Source organism: Mobula hypostoma, chromosome 1 (assembly GCF_963921235.1).
Source record: "Mobula hypostoma chromosome 1, sMobHyp1.1, whole genome shotgun sequence".
NCBI classification, from domain to species: domain Eukaryota; kingdom Metazoa; phylum Chordata; class Chondrichthyes; order Myliobatiformes; family Myliobatidae; genus Mobula; species Mobula hypostoma.
Window position 1 is genome coordinate 80,017,056 of NC_086097.1, and position 17,885 is coordinate 80,034,940.

Genomic DNA, 17,885 nt, shown 5'->3' on the forward strand with positions numbered 1-17,885 from the left:
TATATCCTAATGGACATTTGAATTGTCTTTAAATTTTTTTCAAATTTAATTTTAATATATACATAAAAATATGGGAAATTGTTGAGTTCTGTTTATTTGGACTATGTAAGTATTCGCACACACACTCTCCCTGGTATGCGCGTGCACTAAAAAGAAGAGAGGGAAATTGTGGGATGTAAAGATGGCGGCCCTCAGGTATTGAATGGAAATGTTGAAAGTACAGTTGTTTAAACAAAAACCATTGAATTTTTTCTATTTCTGCATAAATATGACCCAAAATGTGATCAGATGCAATTTAATGTGGATAAATGTGAGGTTATCCACTTTGGTGGCAAGAACAGGAAAACAGATTATTATTGAATGGAGGCTGATTAGGAAAAGGGGAGGTGCAATGAGATCTGGGTGTCATTATACACCAGTCATTGAAAGTGGGCATGCAGGTACAGCAGGCGGTGAAAAAGGCAAATGGTATGCTAGCATTCATAGCAAGAGGATTCGAGTACAGGAGCAGGGAGGTACTACTGAAGTTATACAAGGCCTTGGTGAGACCACACCTGGAGTAGCGTGTGCAGTTTTGGTCCCCTAATCTGAGGAAAGACATTCTTGCCATAGAGGGAGGACAAAGAAGGTTCACCAGATTGATTCCTGGGATGGCAGGACTTTCATGTGATGAAAGACTGGATCAACTAGGCTTATACTCGTTGGAATTTAGAAGATTGAGGGGGGATCTTATTGAAACGTATAAAATTCTAAAGGGATTGGACAGGCTAGATGCAGGAAGATTGTTCCCGATGTTGGGGAAGTCCAGAACGAGGGGTCACAGTTTGAGGATAAAGGGGAAGCCTTTTAGGACCGAGATGAGGAAAAACTTCTTCACACAGAGAGTGGTGAATCTGTGGAATTCTCTGCCACAGGAAACAGTGAGGCCAGTTCATTGGCTATATTTAAGAGGGAATTAGATATGGCCCTTGTGGCTAAAGGGATCGGGGGTGGGGGGGTATGGAGAGAAGGCTGGTACAGGGTTCTGAGTTGGATGATCAGCCATGATCATACTGAATGGCGGTGCAGGATCGAAGGGCCGAATAGCCTACTCCTGCACCTATTTTCTATGTTTCAATGTTTCTGAAATGTGTCCTTATTGTTTGAGCATTAACAGTGTCTGATATAATGTATTCAGGGAACACCAACTAGAGAAGAAAATGCATATTACACAATATTGTGAAGGAAACATGAGATCTTTAGAGAATTAACAAGCAAGAAAGTGTGAGTTGTGTCTCACAAACAGTTATATGTTCAGGTCTAAATTCCAATGTACTATCTAGACCAGTAATGTCAACCACCCATCTGCCACCACAGATACCTCTGGACGCACTAAGTTCCAGATTACAGCATTTACAGCCTCTTGCAAAAAATACTAATCAGGAAAACTGAATTATTATGTGCAGTGTTGATCACCAATGTAAGAAGGATGCAATAACATGACAGAGAGTTATTTATGTATTTTATTTATTTATTGACATCAGAATGTTTTCAGGACAGCAAAAATCCTACCTATGAAGAATTAATAGTTTATATGGATTTTATTTCCTTTTGGAACAGAGTGAGTTGAGAGCAGAATTAATTGAAAAGTATTAAATTATACTGGTCAAGATACAGTAGATAATATGAATTATTATTCACACTGAGATAAATAGAATCTACAGTGGTGTTAGAAAGTTTGTGAACACTATTGAACTTTTTCTATTTCTGCATAAATATGACCTAAAGTGTGATCAGATCTTCACCTGTCCTAAAACTAGATGAAGAGAACCCAATTAAATAAATAACACAAAAACATTATACTTGTTCATTTATTTATTGAGAAAAAAATTTCTCTGTGTAGCTTTTGATAACAATGACATAATTGGGCTGCTTGGCCTCTTGCACTGTAAATTTTCTTAATGCTTTGGAAGGCAAAAAAGGTCTGGAAAAATGAGGGGCAAAGAAAAGAAGACAAGAAGGCAAAGATATAAAGTATAGAAAAATGGAGAAAGAGAGTTGGTTTGCTCAATTCACCAAAAGAGATTTTGGAAGTGGAAGTTCAATAGGCTAGAAATGTTGCTTCTTACTTTCACAATGGAGTATTAACGGTGTAGGCCTAAATGCATTATTAAAGAATTAGCACACTTCTGCAAAATTAAGACTTCCAAAGTCAAAAATTTTAACCATAAAAAGCAAACAACTGCAATTTTGGTATCATGGAAACACAAAAGAGAATGCAGATGCTGAAAATCTGGAGGAACTCAGCAGGTCTGGTAGAATCTATGGAGGATACTGAACAGTCAACATTTCAACCTGAGACCATACAACAGGACTGGAAAGAAAGATGACAGAAGCCAGAATGAAAAAGTGGGAGGAATGGGAACAAGTACGAGCTGGTGGGTGATAGATGAAACCAGGTGAGGGGGAATGTAGGTAGGTAGGAAGGGAAGTGGGATTGATGTAAGAAGCTAGGATGTGATAGGTGGAAGAAACAAAAGGCTGAAAAAGTAGGAATCTGTTAGGAGACAATAGAATAAAGGGAAGGAGATGAGGAGCCAGTGGGAGGAAGGTGTGAATGAAGGCATAGGAGAGAAAGAAAATGGGTAAAAGGGCCAGAGAGATGAGGGAAAACAAAATGGGGAAGTAAAGGTGAGTGGTTACAAGAAGTTAGCAACTTTAAAATTCCTCGGTGTTATCATTTCAGAGGACCTGTCCTGAGCTCAGCATGTAAGTACAATTACGAAGAAATCACGTCAGCAAATTTACTTCCTTAGAAATTTGCAAAGATTCAGCATGACATTTAAAACTTTGACAAACTTCTCTCTATGTGTGGTGGAGAGCATACTGACTGGTTGTATCACAGCCTGGTAAGGAAACACTAATGCCTTTGAACAGAAAATCCTACAATAAGTCATGGATATGACCTAATCCATCACAGATAAAGTACATTTACATGGATTGCTGTCACAGGAATGCAGCATGCATCATCAGGGAACCCCACCACACAGGCCATGCTCTTCTCTCACTGCTGCCATCAAGCAGGTGGTACAGGAGCCTCAGGACTCTCATCAACAGGTTCAAGAACAGTTATTACCCTTCAACCATCAGGTTTTTGAACCGGTGAGAATAACTGCACTCTACTTCACCTCCCCCATCACTGAACTGTTCCCACAACCTATGGACTCACTTTCAAAGGTTCTTCGTCTCATGTTCTTGATATTTATTGCTTGCTTGCTTGCTTATTTATTTATTTATTTATTTATTTTTGCTATTTGTGCAGTTTGCTGTCTTTTGCATATTAGTTGCTTGTCCACCTTGTTGGATGCCATCTTTCACTGAGTCCATTATGGTTCTTGAATTTACTGAGTATGCCTGCAAGAAAACAAATCTCAGGGTTGTATACGGTGACAGATATGTACTTTGATAATAAACTTACGTTACACTTTGAACTTAGAAGAGAAATTGATTTTGATGCCCTCAGGTGGGAGATTATCAAGACAGATACGAGGTGTAGTCTTTCTCATGTGTCTAGCCTTAATTTAACAGTAGAAAAGACCATCGACAGACATGTCAGTGTGAGAATGGGATGTGGAATTAAAATGGCTGGCCACTGGAAGATCCTTGCTGTTAAAGCACATGGAGCAAAGGTGCTCAACGAAGCAATTTCCAAATCTATGTCAGGCTACACTGGGAGCACTGGATACAATAAATGACACAGATGGATTTACATCTCAAGTGCTACCTCACTTGTTCAGGGCCATGAATGGTGGTGTGTTGGGAGGGGAGGGGGTAGGGGGTTGTAGTGTTAGATTAGCTGCAGAGTGAAGTGCCAGGTGAGGGATCAGTGGGGAGGGAAAAGCAGGAAAGGGAATCACGGAGAGACCCAATCCCTGTTAAGCATTTTGGCATAACGTTTTCTACAATTATCTAGAAAAATATGCACCATTGTTAAACTGATATTAAAATAAACTGTAGAAATTATACCAAACTATATGGGCTATTTTAACAATGATGTAGATATTCTCATACAATTGCATTATATGCGATGCAGAGGTGCTGCAAGGTTGTATGCATATGGCGGTAGTTTGTCAAAGTCTGGCATAAACCTCAGCAGTCAAGCTGAGATCAGGAGCCTGCCAACAACACAGAATTAAAATAATTTTTCATTCCTTACACAACCTGGTACAGAGATTGTAGTGTTAAAAACACAAAAATAATTAGAAGCTATTTGAAATACATCCTGCATTTAGACTGATTATAAAATTTTCTACCATTTTACTACTGAGTGTTTTCCTTAACAGTGTAAAATCCACTGTACTACTGTTCTCTATGAATTCAGAGAATTATGACAGAAGTAACAGGGACGAGGGCTTGTCTTCATTTCTTTTTTTGATCTTGACTTTGAAGTCACAAAATAGAAATTTTACAATCTATTCCACAACCAACTTTTTAAATACCTCCAGACATGATCAATTATTTCATACGACATGAGTAAAACATTAAAAGATCTAAAGCAACACACACAAAATGCTGGAGGAACTTGGTAGATCAGGCAGATCTACGAAAATGAATAGGTAGTTGATGTTTCATGCCAAGACCTTTCAGCTCTAAAGAAGAATCTCAGCCCAAAACGTCGACTGTTTACTCTTTTCCATAGATGCTACCTGACCTTCTGGATTCCTCCAACATTTTACATGTGTTGCTTTGGATTTCCAGTATCTGCAGACTTACTCGTGTTTATTAGAAGATCTATCCTGCAACAATTTATATATGATTTGTTGATATGAATTTTCTGATAAGTTACAATAAGCTGCAGTCAAGTCATATTTCAGCTAAGTGAAATGTCTCTAACTTGAAATATATGAGGGCAAAGACTGAAGTGGCTTTAACCACCTCCAATTGAGAGCCATGCAGGAAGACAGTCAGTTGTTGATTGTGCAGAGGATCAAAAACAAGATTATATGTGACAGAGCTGAAAATAAGCCAAGTCAGTGTACTGTTAAGAAAGTAACAATCCATATAAATCTGTACAAATGGGTTAAATTAATGATGTTGCCAACTGAAAGTAGTGGGTGGTAGTAGATGGAGTGAATTTTGCCTGGAGGTCAGTGACCAGTGGTGTTCCACGCGGATCTACCTGGGACTCCTGCTCTTTGTGATTTTTTTAAATGATTTGGATGAGGAAGTAGAAGGATGGATTAGTAAATTTGCAGATGACACAAAGGTTAGTGGTGTTGTTGATAGTATAAGAAGTTGTTGTAGGTTATAATACGACATTGATAGGATGCAGAGCTGAGCTGAGAAGTGGCAGACGGAATTTAATCCTTTAAAGTGTGAAGTGATACACTTTGGAAGGTCAAACGTGAAGACAGAGTACAAAGTTAATGGCAGGATTCTTAGCAATGTAGAGGAATACTGGAATCTTGGGGTCCAGGTCCATGGATCCCCAGAGTTGCTACACAAGTTCACAAGGTGGTTAAGAAACTCTGAGTTATAAAACTCTGTTTACACTACACTTGGAGTATTGTGTTCAGTTCTAGTCACCCCATTATAAGAAGGATGTGGAAGCTTTACAGAGGGTGCAGAGGGAGGAAAGGTTAAGTGAGCTGGAACTTTTCACTTTGGAGCAAAGGAGGATGAGAGTTGCCTTGATAGGTGTACAAGATGATAAGAAGCATGCCTTTTTCTCAAGATGAAAATGTCAAAATCAAGAGAGCTTAATTTTAAGGCAACTGAAGGTAAGGGGGGATGATGATTTAGAGAATGTCAAAGGTACTTTTTTTTTTACACAGAGAGTAGCAACTGGAGGGTGATCTGGCTTTGCCGAACTTTAGATCTTACTATTGGGCAATTAATATTCGATATTTAAAATTTTGGTCATGGGACTTGGACATAATTTCAAGTCCACATCGGGTAAATTTTGAATGTAAATCTGTACAAGGGTTTTCACTGGGTTCTATCTTAGGAACTTCGCTTCCCTTTACTCTTTCTAAATTGCATAAACAAATGGATAATCCAATAGTTAAATATACTTTATGAATATGGTTTCAATTTTGAAAAATTTTTGGGTTGAATCAATTAATTCTAGCAAGCCCTATTATATCTAATTTTTTTTCAACCCTCTATTTGGCTTGGAAAACCAAAGGTATATTACAATTTTGTGATCTATTTTTGGATAATTGTTTCATGTCCTTTGAACAATTATCTAATAAATATAATTTGCCTAGATCCCATTTCTTTAGATATTTACAGATTAGAAATACTGTTAAATACTGTTCTTCCTACCTTCCCGAATCTATATCCAACGGCTGTTTTGGAAAAAGATTTAGATTTAAATCCTTTTCAGAAAGGTATAATAGCAACTATTTATAATATAATTATGAAAATACATCCAGACGTATCTAATAAAATTAAGAATGACTGGGAAAGGGAGCTTAAGCTTACTTTACCTATTGAAAAATGGGAAAAATTCTTCAATTAGTTAACTCATCCTCTATATGTGCTAAACATCTGTTGATACAGTTTAAAGTAGTACATAGGGCCCATATGTCTAAGGATAAATTAGCTCATTATTACTCCCAAATAAATCCTGTATGTGATAGATGCCACTCTGAGATAGCTTCTTGAACTCATATGTTTTGATCATGTTCTTTTTTGAAAAAATACTGGAAAGAGATCTTTGATATTATTTCAACTGTTCTGAGTATTGATTTACAACCTCATCCTATCACTCCAATTTTTGGTTTACCAACGATAGAACCAAATCATTTAACCTCTTCAGCTCGTCGGTTGATTGCATTTCTTACATTAATGGCTAGAAGATGCATTTTGCTGAATTGGGAAGAGATCAATCCTCCCACCACATTTCATTGGTTCTCTCAAATTTTGTTGTGTTTAAATTTAGAAAAAATTAGAAGTGTCATTTATGATCCTTCTATTAAATTCGAAACGACTTGGAGGTCATTTATTCAACACTTCCATCTGATGTAATTTGACCTTTTCCAAATCTATTCTATTTCTTTTAAATATATGCAGAGAGGAACGGAGTCAATGACACTAATGGTTCTTTTTAATGTTACACAACAGCCCATGTCTTTTCTTTTCCTTAGTTTAGTTGGTTAGTATTGTTTAGTTTAGCTTTTTTGGGGGGTATTTTTTTTTCTTTTTCCTTTTTCACGCTATTTCTGTTTTTTTTGGTATATTATATTTGTATTTTGTACGATTTTGGGAGGTTTAATACCTGTGTGCCAATTGAGTTTGTATTTATATAGGTTAATTATTAACAATGTAATCTCAATAGCTTTGTATTAATACTATGTTATGTTTATCATTTTGATATTAATAAAAAGATTGAAAAAGAAAGAAAAGTAGCACTACATGGAACATGCTGCCAGGCAGAGGGAGATACATTAGGCACATGGATAAGAGAAAGATCGAAGGCTTTGTGAGAAGAAAATGTTAAATTGAGTTGGGTAAAAGCTTGGTTCAACATTGTAGACCATAGTGCCTGTACTGTGCTGTTAACAATAAGACAATATCGGTATGAAATTTATATTACCTTCAACCTGTCTGCACAGCTTATAGCCAGTCTGTATGTCTGAGAACAGTAGTCCATTGTTCTGGCAGTTGGTCTAAATGAAGTGAAATATAGGTGGAAGGCAGAATGGATATCCTGTTCTCAGAGAAGGCACTCCAGAAGGAAATGAGAGCAGGAACAGCAGAGAATATTAGGAGTTAAAGCACTGAAAAGGAGAATGCAGTCCAAAAAGTAGATGAGAGTCACAAGAAATGTTGCACATACTGGAACTCTTGAGCAACACACATAAATGCTGAAGGCATTCAGCAAATCAGACAGCATCTACAGAGGAAAATTAAACAATATTTGGGCTGAGACTTTACATCAGAACTGGAAAGGAAGGAATGCAGAATAAGGTGGGGGAAGAGAGGAGTACAAGCTGGCAAGTGATAGGTGAGACTAGGTGAGGGGGAAACTGTATGGGTAGGGAATGATGTGAGAAAACAAAAAGGGCTGAAGAAGGAATCTGATATGAGTGGACAATAGATTGGGGAATAAAGGGAAGGAAATAGGGAACTAAACGAAAGTCATGAGGGCAGGGAAGGAGAAAGGAAGGGGTGAGAGGGCCACCAGAATTCAAGGGATAAGGAAAAGCGGAGAGGGAACAGAGTTCAACCAAAAGTTCAAGAAATCAATGTTCATGCCATCAGGTGTGAAGTCTACTTGCTCTCTCAGCCTATATATATATATATATATATAGACAGTAACGTGACCCAGTTACAACTACAATTTCTTATGCCTAATATGTGTAGTACAAATAAGCAGCATATTTTATCCTATTAATGTCCTAACCATAAACATCTCTCACAATTACATGTAACATTTAAGTGTTACCAATTAAGTGCATCGTACTTCAAACGTTAAGACTTCTTACAATTCATTACTTCGGTGGTCTTTGTTTGTGCTTATAACATTCAAAATGCTTTTAGCACTTCATGGTGTTATTTATCTGCACTCTAATTTAACAACCTCAAGCTCCACTGAAAATGCTTTTTGACTAAATAAGTACAGTACATTTAAAGGATAAGCAACTGACGTAACGTAGAAAACAGACATCCAATTTGCTCACAACAAATTCCCTCGAACAGCAATGTGACAATAACCAGATAAACTGTTTTTAAGATGTTGCTTGAAGAATAAATATTGGAGAGGATACCTAGGATAACCCTCTTATTCCTGTTCCAAATATGTCATTGGATATTTTACTGTACAACCATCTGATATGGAAGACAGGACTCAGTTTATCAAAAAAATAATAGTTCAGATAATACTACACTGGAGTGTAAAACCAGATTTTGGGCTTAACTTTCAACAATAAGTATTTACCTTTTATCTTTGTTGTAATCTGTCAATTAACTTTCTCTTAATAGACAGGTATGCATTTTCATTCCATTTAGATAACTTTATTTTAAGCAAGCCTCTTTCCAAGCCTGAATAAGTAACTTTCTGATTATCCATATATGACATTTATAGCATCACCTTTACCTATTTCATTAGTTGTTTCTTCAAGACAATATTTATATATTTCGGAAGGAGTTTTGTCAAATTTTCAATCTCTCACTGCCACACCAGTGCTCAAGAGCAGGGTGAGCTGCCTGAACAACTATTACCCAGTTGTACTGATATCTATGATGAAGAGTTTTGAGAGGTTGATCGTGGCCAGAATTAACTCCTACCTAAGCAGAGACCTGGACCCGCTGCACTTCGCCTACTGCCACAATAGGTCTATAGCGGATGCAATCTCATTGGCTCTCCACTCAGTCTTAGATTACCTGGACAATAGCAATACCTACACCAGGTTGCTGTTTATTGATTACAGCTCAGCGTCTAACAGCATCATGCCCTCGGTACTCACCAACAAGCCTCAAAACCTGAGGTACCTCCCACTGCAACTGGATTCTCGACTTCCTCATCGGAGACCATAGCCAGTGCGATCAGAAATAACATCTCCTCCTTGCTGACAATCAACACTGTCACAACTCAAGGATACATGCTTAGCTTGCTGCTCTTCTCACTCTACACCCATGACTGTGTGGCTACGCACAGCTCAAACACTATCTACACTATCTACATATTTGATGATGACACAATGTTATCGGCAGAATCTCAGATGGTGAAGAGAAGGCATACAGGAGTAATTGGCTGATTGAGTGCTGTCACAGCAGCAACCTTGCACTCAACGTCTGTAGGACCAGGGAACTGATTGTGGACTTCAGGAAGAAGAAATCGAAGGAACACCACCAGTCCTCATCAAGGGATCAATTGTGGAAATGGTAAGCAGTTTCAAGTTGCAGGGTATCAATATCTCAGAAGATCTATCCTGGGCCCAACATATTATTGCAATTATGAAGAAGGCATTTCAGTGGCTATATTTCATTAGGAGATTGAGGAGATTTGGTATGTCACCAAAGACTCCAGCAAATTTCTACAGATGTACAATGGGGTGTATCTAACTCATTGCATTACTGTCTGGTATGGAGGGGCCACTGCACAGGATCAGAAAAAGCTGCAGATGGTTGCAAACTTGGTCAGCTCCATCATGGGCACTAGCCCCCAACCCCAGCATCGATGACATTTTCAAAAGTTAATGATTTCTAAGAGATGGCATCCATCATTAAGGACCACCAACACTCAGGACGTGCTCTCTTCTTATTACTACCATCAGAGAGGACTTAAAGGATCCTGAAGATGCACACTCAACATTTAAGGAACAGCTTTTACACCTCTGCCATCAAATTTCTGAATGGACAATGAACCGGCCTATAAGCACTACTGCTCTCCTTTTGCACTACTGATATAATTCAATTTTTTAAAGTGTAGTTCGTATTGTAATTTATAGTTTTTTATGTTTTGCACTGTATTTCTGCCACAACATAACAAATTTCACAATATGTCAGTGTTATTAAACCTGATTCTGGTTTAAATTTCTTCACTGGAGCTAAATATACTAATGTTTTGCTGGCAATTCTGCTGAGAACTACTTATAATACCCACTGCACTGCTAGCTTGTCTCCAGTTTCCTCATTCATACACTCCAAGGCAAAAGTTAAAAAGAAAATGGATGTCAGATGTTAAGGCTTGACTGTTAAATTTTTGACTGACCCTCAAAAGTAGTACAAAAATACTGAGCTGAGTGGTGAAATAATTTTTGACTGTGACTCTCTGCTTATGCCAGGAATAAGTTGACATATGTTCACATTGGTTTAAATGGGTTTTCCAACTTTCAGTGAAAAGTCAAGCGCAGGTAAGAGGTTTTATTTTATTTTACTTCCCATTTTTAATTCATTTAAATTTTAAGTATTTTTGTTTTGTATTAGTATTTACTGAATGAATTATTTTTAAATATCTCTGATTATTAGATACACTTTTTATTAATAGATACACAAGGATACATATTTACAACTGTGTAGCTAAGTTTAGCTCAAACACCATCCATAAATTTGCCAGTGACATTATTGTTGTTGGAAGAATCTCAGATGATGAAGAGGCATACAGGAATGAACCAGATAAACTGTTTGAGTGGTGCCATAACAATACCTTGCACACATCAGCAAGACCATGAAATTAATTATGAACTTCAGGAAGGGGAAGGTAGGACAACATATACAAGTCCTCACTAAGGAGTCAGCATTGGAAAGGGGTAAGCAGCTTCACCTCCAGGATGTCAACATTTTTGAGGATCTATGTTGGGCCGAAATCAACAATTAAATCACGAAGAACGGACACCAGAAATGACACAGAAGTGGCACCTGCCTCATTAGGAGTTTGAGAAGATTCAGTATACCATCAAATATTCTTATAAATTGCTATAGATTTATGATGGAGAGCATCCTGACTGGTTGCATAACTGCCTGGTATGGAGGCTCCAATGCACAGAATTGCAAGAAACTGCAGAGGACTGTAGACTCAGCCACGTCTATTTCAGCACAATTGTCACCATCATTGAGGTCGTGCTCAAGAAGTGGTGCCAGTATCCATCACTAAGGATTCTTACCAGCAGGGACATGCCCTCTTCTTGATACTATTATCAGGGAGAAAGTATAGAAGATGGAAGACCCACACTCAACAATTCAGAAGAAGTTTCTTCCCCTCCACAATCAAAATTCACGAATACTATCACAATATTTTCTGTATTAGGTAGTTATTTTCGTAATTTATAATAATGTCATTCCTTTGTCGTTCTTTCACTGCTGCAAAACAACAAATTTCCTATCAACTAAATCGGTGATAACGAATCTGAATCTGATAAAGGATTTTGCCAGCAGGAAGTTGTCTAAAAGCTATCAGATCTATTAAAGATGGGCATCAAGGTGTTAATATTGCTCAGCGGTCGCTTGGATTGCGTGGACTCGGCATGATCTAGTAAAGTTATATTGGTAGAATGCTCTGGCATTGGAATTAAACTATGACATACAAAAACAGAATGAGCACCAAGGAGAAAATAAATTGGTGCAGCAAAATGGTAATTAAAATGTTAATAGACAAGGAAATTGCAAAAAGGCAGTGGCTTACTTTTGTGCTAGAATGGTGCAGAATATTAAAAAATATCTGTGTTTCCAAATAGATAATTTTAGTGTTTAATATTTCAGTAATAATGTAAATATATTGTTCGATTAAGCAAACAATATATTACTGTTTATATAATTCATTATGTAAGAAATACAGTACGTGAATGGCATACATGATTACACTACCACATCATAAAGAAAAAGAAACTAAGCAGACAAGATCCCGACTCGTGTTTTCCTTTCAATTAATTTCTGGAACTACAAAACATAAAATAATCACAAGGAACTACTAATATAAAAGAGCTAAAAAATCAAGTTCAAACTTCATAAGTATTCCTTCTAAAGACCACATATAATTCATCTTATCCTGGACAAATCATCATAAAAATTAATTTACTTTTATTTCTGGAGATCAATTCAAACCATTCTCTTTGCTCATAAAACCAACAAACTTTTGGCATGATCAGCGCTGGTGTGAAAGCTCAACTATCAAAAATGAACAGTGTGCTAAAGTCTGTACATCAGAATTTGGCTACATATCAGTAGACTTAAAATGGAAAATACTGTTAAAATAAGGCTTACAAAATGATGAGCACAAGCTTTATTTTTGTATTTTAATTTAGAAGTATGAACTATACACATTTTGGTTTCCTAACATCTAACATATTTCACACACAAAACTATCAGCTGAGGTCATGAGTCTTGGAAAGCTAAAAATTAATAAAAATACCTCTGTTTCATCAAAAGATTTTGTGGACTCTTTCATACAAGTATATACAAGACATAGAATTCAGCTCTAGAATTCAATTAATCCTTTTTCTTCCTACCTCAGTTGCCAACTAATTTGATTTCCCATTCTCAACAAAGTATTTGGAACATATGACCAAGATTTTAAAAATGTCATTCTTTTTTTCAAATCCTCTTTGGCACTAATCCTTCCATCTCTGTATTCTTTATGAGCTCTGTAACCTTCTGAATCATCAGCACTCCTCTAATTCTTGTCTTTTGGACATTCTATCATCACTCACTGTGCCCCACTTCCTGATTCCTAACTCCAGAATTCATACCTAACCATTCTTTGCCTCTGTTTCCACCTTTAGGTGTTTTTCAGCAGTATCTGGGAAATGTATCAAACATCTGGACAGTTTCCATGCCACTGTATCAAATTTTATTTCATTATGCTCCTTTAAAGAACCTTCAATATTTTACTTGATAAAAAGCACTATATAAATGCACTTTATATTGCAAGGAAAGAATACGAACCAAATTTAAACTACATTCCAGCAGTTCTATAATAGTAAGTCCGGCAAAACAAGTTTTGGCTTTCAAAATAAGGAGCACATAGCCTCTCATATCTACCTCTTTAATGCAATATACTGGAGTTGAATTCCTAATATTTTCTCTACACATAAAATATACAAAACTGTCAGTCAGGTTCAGGAGTTCAGTATGAATTAATAAAAATACATCTGTTCTAAAGCAACCCAAGAAAGATAACTAAAAATATATAACACATGAAATATGTTGGAATGAGGCAGATAACTAATGTATAACATTGCAAACAATCTAAACGCTGCATCATGAAATGAAGCAATTTTTATTTTTGTTGAGTATGAAGGAAGAAAATACATGGAACCAGATAAACAGATATAAAATTGTTGACCAGAAAGAACTACAATCTACAAATCAGCTAACACGAATGAGGAGAGGGCAGTGGAAATAGAGAAAGCAAAAATCTTTGTACTTACCATGTGGTTGCAGGAATGGAGGCAGCCATTTTGTGAACTATTTGTTAAAATTTTCAAGGATAACTTGATTAAAGCAACTGAACGTAGACAGAAGAAATTTCTGCTGATGATCTGCTAAACCTGAGGCCATTCTCAGATAAGAGGCCGTTTGTTATGTAAAGTGACAGGCATGCAGAAGGAACAGCCTGTGAGCTTGCCATCTGGGTCCAGTGTTTGGCTGACCTGGTTTAACTGATTTGAACCAATCTGAGTTCAACAAAACAAAGAACATTTACCTAGGTCACAAGCCTAAAGGAAACAGTTATAAAGCAATATTGCTTGTAACCTTGAGCCAGATCACATGAGAACTAATACAGGTCAGTTAGACAACCTGGAACCAACAAAATTGAAGCATCATAGATTGATCTGATAAGAAAGGTATAAGAATAGAGGACTTCAGGAGTGCAGACAGTGACAACTTTATGGAGACCAACAATTGCAGAAGTAGATGACCTCACGTCAGAAAAGTGGAGATTATATTAGTATCAAGAAAAACTAAAGGCCAGCATATACTCCTTTTCCCAGGTATTAGCATTTCTCTTCTTTGATTGTTCGTGGAGGGTCCAGAGAACTTCATGGGTGTAGTTGTATAAATTCATATGTCTGTTAGCTGAGCCAATAGAGGTACCTGTCCGTAAATACAGATTCTCTATGTGCCTAACTGATCATTATTGAGGGGTAATCCTTGGAACAAATTTATCTTTGTTGTGTTCTTTAGTCTTCATGCCAGAATTCATCATATTCCCTTCACTCTCATTACGTGACCTGGATTTTTTGGTTGTAACAGTAGCATGATGGCCTTGGAATCTTCATTATACTGCATGAGCAACAGAAAGTTGAAAAGCTTTTGTGTTGTGGCAGCTCACCCACACGGCAAGCGAACCGGCTCCAGCAGTCGCGGGTGAGTCCACAGCCAGTGGCAACCGAGAGGGCTTTGAGTGCGGGCAGACCTTGGCCCGGAAGCCGACGTCACTTCAGCTCCACTAAGAGTGGGGTATGCTGGAAGCGGGCACTTAAGTGCGCATGGATTGAAACAGTAAACAGTTCAACCAGACCCTGCTCGACTCAGTATGTTGATTTCACTCGTTGCATATCAGCGCAACTACATTGGTGATCCTGACGGTCCAACGGCACTTGGACCCAGCATGAACGACTCGGCTCTGCAGAATGCAGTTTCCCTTAAACTGCCAACCTTCTGGACTACTCAACCCCTGGTCTGGTTCGAGCAAGCAGAGGCCCAGTTCCAGATCAGGCAAATTGTCTCAGACGCCACCAGGTATTACTACGTGGTAGGTGCCCTCGACCAGGAGACAGCCGGCTGCGTTATCGACTTTCTGCATCAGACCCCGGCAACAGACAGGTACGAGGCACTCAAGGCCCTGTTAATCTGCACATTTGGCCTCTCCCACCGTGAACAGGCCGCGCGGTTACTGCATATGGACGGCCTGGGCAACCACGCGCCATCAGCCCTGATGAGCGACATGCTAGCACTGGCAGACAGCCATAAGCCTTGCCCGCTTTTTGAACAGATCTTCTTGGAGTAAATGCCAGAAGACATCCACCTCCTGCTAGCAAAATGAAGACTTCAGAGACCTGCGCAGGGTGGTTGCCCGCGCGGACGTGCTTTGGCGCGCCGAACAAAATGGCAGAACCACCATCGAAATTAGTGCTGTGGCACGGCCAAAAGTCCAGCCCTCCCACACCCCAGCAGCGGAGCACGTAACACCCACACCAAGGGACAGCACCACTTCTGAGTCTTGGTGTTTTTATCATCAAAGGTGGGGTTCCGGGGCCCACCGCTGCCGACCACCATGCTCGTTCCAGGGAAATGCCAGGAACAGCCGTCGCTGATGGCTACGGCGGCTGGTCACCGTGAAAGACTCCTCTACGTTTGGGACAAGCACTCCGGGCATAGATTCCTGGTGGACACGGGGGCGGAAATCAGTGTCCTACCCCCCTTGATCCACGACAGCCGAACTAGAAGAACAGGACCGGAACTTACGGCAGCCAACAGCAGCACCATCCGCACCTATGGCACAAGAACCATCCCCTTGCAGTTCGGTTCCAGCCGCTTTACATGGACATTTACGCTGGCTGCAGTATCACAGCCATTGCCGGGTGCGGACTTCCTCCGCGCGCACTGCCTGCCCGTGGATTTGAAGGGACGATGACTGGTCGATGCAAAGACATTCCAGACTTTCTTCCTTGGTGAGGCCAGTTTACTGGCCCCGCACCTGGACTCCGTCACTTATTCCGACAACGAGTTCGCCAGAGTGTTATCAGAGTTCCCATCTATCATCATGCCGCAGTTTTCCTCAACAGACCCCAAGCACGGCATGATGCACCACATCCCCACACAGGGACCTCCTCTTCATGCCCAGGCCCGCAGGCTGCCGCCCGACAAGCTCCGGCTCGCAAAAGAGGAATTCAAGAAGATGGAGGAGATGGGGATTGTACAGCGTTCCGACAGCCCGTGGGCCTCCCCACTCCATATGGTGCCCTAGTCTGCGGGAGGGTGGAGACCATGCGGCAACTATAGGAGGCTGAAAGGCACCACCACGTCCAATCGCTATCCGGTACCACACATCCAGGACTTTATGGCCAACCTGCACGGGGCGCGCATCTTTTCGAAGATTGACCTGGTCCGAGGGAATCATCAGATCCCAGTCCACCCAGACGATGTACCCAAGACGGCCCTCATTACCCCCGTTGGCCTGTTCGAGTTCCTCAGGATGCCATTCGGGCTCAAAAACACGGCGCAGATGTTCCAGTGCCTGATGGACGGAGTAGGGCGAGATCTGGACTTTCTGTTCATCTACCTGGATGACATACTTATCACCAGTCGCTCCCACCAGGAACACCTAGCACATTTCCGCCTGCTCTGCCACTGCCTAAGTGACTACGGCCTGGCTATCAACCCTGCCAAGTGCCAGTTGAGCCTACTCGCCATCGACTTCTTGGGACACCAGATTGACCGCCATGGAGCTGTGCCCCTGCCGGTAAAAGTTGAAGCCATCCGCCAATTCGCCAGGCCCAGCGCTGTTAAAGGCCTGCAGGAATTTGTTGGGATGGTTAACTTTTATCACCGTTTCCTGCCCTCAGCAGCCCGGATCATGCAGCCCCTTTTTGGCTTGATGTCCGGCAAGGTCAAAGAGGTCACCTGGACAGAGGAGGCAACGGCGGCTTTTGAACAAGTCAAGAACATACTAGCTAACACCACGCTCCTGGCCCACCACTGGGTTGATGTCCCCACTGCCCTCACTGTGGATGCCTCTGACGCTGCAGTTGGTGGCGTGCTCGAGCAGCTCATCGAAGGCCAGTGGAAGCTGCTCGCTTTTTTCAGCCGGCATCTATGACCCCTGGAACTTAAGTACAGCGCTTTTGACAGGGAGCTGCTGGCCCTGTACCTTGCCATCCGGCACTTCAGGTATTTCCTGGAAGGGAGGGAGTTCACGGTCTTCACAGACCACAAGCCCCTCACTTTCGCGTCTGCCAAAGTGTCGGACCCGTGCTCAGGCCGCTAGCAATGCCACCTGTCGTACATCTCGGAGTTTACCACCACAATCAAGCACATCTCCGGGAAGAACAACATGGTAGACGACGTGCTGTCACGCACCTCCGTCCAATGAGTGCACTCTCTGTCTCCGGGGGTGGATTACGCGGCATTAGCTAAGGTGCAATGATTGGACAATGAGATGCCGGTGTACCGAACCGCAGTCTCAGGACTCCGCCTCGAAGACATCCCCAGCGGGCCCGAAGGTAATAAGCTCCTTTGCGATGTGTCCACCGGGCAACCTCGGCCCATTGTCCCGACCGTTTGGAGGCGCCGCGTTTTTGACGCCTTGCACAGTTTAGCCCACCCTTCCATCCGGGCGACCATCCGGCTGATTGCAGACAGGTTTGTGCGGCACGGCCTACGCAAGCAGGTTGGGCACTGGGCCAGGACATGCACGCACTGTCAAACCTCCAAAGTCCAGAGGCACATGAGGGCCC

At 40.5% G+C, this 17,885-nt stretch overlaps 1 protein-coding gene across 8 annotated transcripts in view; it reads right to left on the minus strand.

Annotated features, from left to right (window-relative positions):
* Positions 1-17,885, minus strand: part of LOC134348279 (gephyrin) — a 684,809-nt gene that overhangs the window by 552,545 nt on the left and 114,379 nt on the right. The gene's annotated exons all lie outside the window — the stretch shown is intronic.